Raw genomic sequence first — 4,248 nt, forward strand, 5'->3', positions numbered from 1 at the left:
TTAACAGTATATAAAATGCTGAACACCTTTAACATTTTTAAGGGCAGGCCTAAAGATAGAAGTTATGCCCTATGTGAGGGTCCTGGGTCCACTCTGTAATTGGTCAAAGTTACTGCCAATGATGGTATGCTGTAATGATTGGACCCCTGTACCTGTGTCAAAATTTCCTGTAACACCCCCTTCCCAAACAAATAAAGTCCCTACCCCGCCTTTGTTTGAGGCTCTCAGCGTGGATCCACTGCGCTGGTGGTCTGTGAACCCGAGTTTAGGCTCCGTAAGCTCGTAGTAATAAAGCCCTTTGCTTCTGCATGCGTGACTCGGTCTCCCCAGTGATCTCTGGTTTGGGGGGACGATATTGAAAACTTGGGTATAACAAAAACATTTATGTAACCTCCATATATATAGATGTGTATATGTTCTGTCAATATTAGAAAAGATTTCAGATTTATTTCATTCTCTGTTAATTTATTATAACCAAATTATTGTTATTTTAAAGTGTCATCTGTTGTATAGGTTTCCCCCCCACCCATTTTTTTCCCCCAAAGAATACAAATGGAACCTTTAGGATATATATAAGACCAATATTTACAATCTGATTAATTTTTAGAGATCAAAAAGGGCTATGATTCCATTATGCTCTCTGTGACCTGTCTTTTTTAATACTCATATGGTCAAGAAATTCTTGGTTATCTTCTACTTTTTCTTAGTATTCATATTTCCTTATTATATTTTCTATAGTTAGAAATTGGCTGGTTATTATCATTATATGTTAAGAGGAATTTTTATTTTTCTTTCTGATTAGGGAAAAAATTGCTTGTGAAATGTGAAAAAGTACAGTAATGTTATGTTTGCTGTTGAGTTTGAAGCCAGTTCGCAGGGTTATAGAGTGAAAAGACAGTGGAACTGGGAATAAAATCAAGGTCATATGAAGTTCATTTTTCTTGGTGGATAGGGAAATAACACCACTTCCCCAGAGAACAAATTTTGTAGCTATTAGAAACAATTAAGAGTTCTTAATATAGATTATAAAACTGGCATAGATGCAAGAAATAATATGTACCTGCAACTTCTACCATCCTATTATTGGCTGGAAGTCTGATTCTGCTAAAAGACAAGGAAAGCATTAGAATAGGAAGGACCCCCCAATAGGTGCCAATTTCCATTTGTTTGGCCTTGTGGCCTTAAGTAAATAATTTAACTGTTTTCAGCCTCCTGTCTTTCCAAACTTCTGAGTTTATTGTGAGGATCAAATGTGATAATGCACTTGAAAATATTTTGAAAGCAATCTTTTACAGATATGAGGTAGCGTATAGCCAGAGCTTCTGATGCGTTTTTCTTTTGTCTTGCCAGTGGTGCCATCTCTTTGAAAATGGAAGAAGTCAGTGGAGAGAATTACAGTGCTGTGTCTTTTAATGACTAATAAAGAATGTATCAGTGATACGCCCTTAAAAGGAATTCTGGGAAAGATGACATTATTAGAGTTTTTAATGTCAAGACAAGGTGGTACTGCTTATCATTTTTAAAAAAGTAGATTTTAGGAAGTTTAAAGAAAAAGATATTTAGAGGAACTGTGACCTATGAAGATGGTTGATAATAAACAATGAAATTCTAATGATTTAATCATGAGATAATCTAAACAGGAGAGAAATGTTTATGAACAATGTGGTTTATATAACAAAGCTAGTGATTTAGACAACTTTCTGAGCACAAAGATCATAGAAAATATGGGGCACCTGGGTAGCTCGGTTGGTTAAGCGTCTGACTCCTGATCTCGGCTCAGGTCTTGATCTCATGGTCCTGAGAACAAGCTCGGCTTTGGGCTCTGTGCAGACCCTGTACTTATGAAAAGCAACAACAAAAAAGGTCACAGAAAATATACAAAATATCAAGGAAAGAACATGTAACTAAGGAAAAATACAAGAGTAGCATTGATTTAACATGGAGTTGGTGACTTTCTTTTAGTAAAATTGGCTTTAAAATATGTATCTAACAATATATTTCAAAGTCACAACAGTCGCTACTAGTTACTTCCTGACTATGACTGGAGAAGAATTTATATGACAGTTTAGATAGGACGGTTTTGAGGAGGCTAAAACTGAGAATTAGCTGAAGTTTATGAAAATGATGAAGTTTTGGGGTGATGATGGGGTGGGTGGTCCAGAGCTGATGGCCAAGAAAGAATTCTTGAAGACATTTTTGGTTCCAAAAATAGATTTCTATTAAAGCATGGGACAGGATCCCTGGGCAGGAAGCGCTGGATTGAGGTTGTGGCAGGCACTGATTGTATATCCTCAGGTTGGGAGGGGGTGAGGAATAGAGGAAGTCCCTGAGGTATTTCAGAAGCAAGGTTACAGGACCTTGAGGGGCTAGGTTAGGAAAATGCCATTTATTACTGTTTAGTAAAACCTCAATCATGAGGTTCTCAGATGTATATATATATCAGGGGGCCATAAGCTCGGAGTATCTCAGGCATATATTCCTTGAGATATAGGAAGTTTCCAAAGGAAATAAAAAAATTGTTAATGTTTTTTTCAGCTTTTGAGAGAGAGAGAGAGAGAAAAAGAGAAAGAGAAAGAGAAAGAGAAAGAGAAAGAAAAAGAGAAAGAGAATGAGCAGCAGCAGGGGAGGGTCAGAGAGAGGGAGACAGAATCTGAAGCAGCTCCAGGCTCTGAACTATCACCACAGAGACCAACCTGGCACTCCAAACTCACAAACCATGAGATCATGACCTGAGCGAAAGTTGGACGCTCAGCTGACTGAGCCACCCATGCACCCTTCCAAAGCAATTTTTAAAAAAATTTTTATGTTTATTTTTGAGAGACAGAGAGAGACAGTGCGAGCAGGGGAGGGTCAGAGAGAGAGAGGGAAATACAGAATCTGAAGACAGGCTCCAGGCTCTGAGCTAGCTGTCAGCACAGAGCCCAATGTGGGGCTAGAACCCACGAGCAGTGAGATCATGACCTGAGCCGAAGCCGGATGCCCAACCAACTGAGCCACCCAGGTGCCCCCCAAAGCAATTTTTATATGTTAAAGTAGACTTACAGGTTCCTGGGGAGTTAGGATAACGTTAAGGCAAGATTCTCTTTTGCCCCTAGCAATGTGTTATCATTGAGGCAGCTCAGCTCCTAGAGGGAGGTCAGGCTGCAGGTTTCAAGGACTTGTCAATGGGCAGTAAGGGAATTTAATTTTTCATTTGTCTTAGTTTTCCATCACCATGGCAAGCACTTAACCCCCTTTCCTTTGTTCTTGGGTAGCCAGGAGTGTTGGAGGAGTATCACACATATTCTATGAGGGGAATGCCCTTAGTCTGTACTTTGCCCTCAGCTTGCATTATGCTCCCTCATCTAAAAGGCCAGGGTAAATAAACAAACCAATGAAAACAAGTTAAGACAGGAGAAAGGACTCTCTTTTTTTGTTTTTGTTTTTTGTCTTTTAAATAAAGCTCCTTCAAGAAGAGGATAAGATCTCTAATTAGGGAAGATGAAACCCTCCTTAAAACTATTCTTTTTTTTTTTTTTTTTCACTATCAGAGACTTTATTCATTAGACCTTAAGTTGACCCACATTTCAAAAATCAGGTGTAACAAGATTGTTGTATAAGGGGAATTACATATAATAATTGTTTCCAAGTTTTGTTATGGGATGGTGTTTTAAACCACATATTCCCTCAGTTTTTTGAGTCAAGAAGTAGAGGTAATGATTCATGAGAATATTATAAAATAAAATACATGTTCAAAAGTTATTTGTGTTAGCTTAAAAAGGAGTTGCGTGTCAACCACTGGAGGCTCCACTACCACATTACCTCTTTGTTTATCTTTTTTCAAATATTTCATTTTCTTTTCCATTATATCTGGGTTATGGATGAATTTATTTATTTATTTATTTATTATTTTAAAAAATAGTTTATTGTCAAATTGGTTTCCATACAACACCCAGTGCTCTTCCCCACAAGTGCCCTCCTCCATCACCACCACCTCTTTTTCCCCCTCCCCCATCCCCTTCAACCCTCAGTTCATTTTCAGTATTCAATAGTCTCTCAAGTTTTGCGTCCCTTTCTCTCCCCAACTCTCTTTCCCTCTTCCCCTCCCCCTGGTCCTCCATTAGGCTTCTCCTGTTCTCCTGTTAGACCTATGAGTGCAACCATATGGTATCTGTCCTTCTCCGCCTGACTTATTTCACTTAGCATGACACCCTCGAGGTCCATCCACTTTCCTACAAATGGCCAGATTTCATTCTCCTTTATGGCTCA

At 38.6% G+C, this 4,248-nt stretch overlaps 1 protein-coding gene and 1 long non-coding RNA gene across 8 annotated transcripts in view; both read left to right on the forward strand.

Moving 5' to 3' along the window:
• The window catches only part of LOC115288071, a 53,093-nt gene extending 51,638 nt beyond the window's left edge, over positions 1 to 1,455 (forward strand). The window contains exon 3 of the long non-coding RNA XR_003906795.1: positions 1,351 to 1,455. This is a non-coding gene — a long non-coding RNA (uncharacterized LOC115288071). The remainder of the gene's footprint in view (positions 1 to 1,350) is intronic.
• The window catches only part of DNM3 (dynamin 3), a 561,021-nt gene that overhangs the window by 52,013 nt on the left and 504,760 nt on the right, over positions 1 to 4,248 (forward strand). The gene's annotated exons all lie outside the window — the stretch shown is intronic.

Source organism: Suricata suricatta, chromosome 3 (genome assembly GCF_006229205.1).
Source record: "Suricata suricatta isolate VVHF042 chromosome 3, meerkat_22Aug2017_6uvM2_HiC, whole genome shotgun sequence".
NCBI lineage: Eukaryota > Metazoa > Chordata > Mammalia > Carnivora > Herpestidae > Suricata > Suricata suricatta.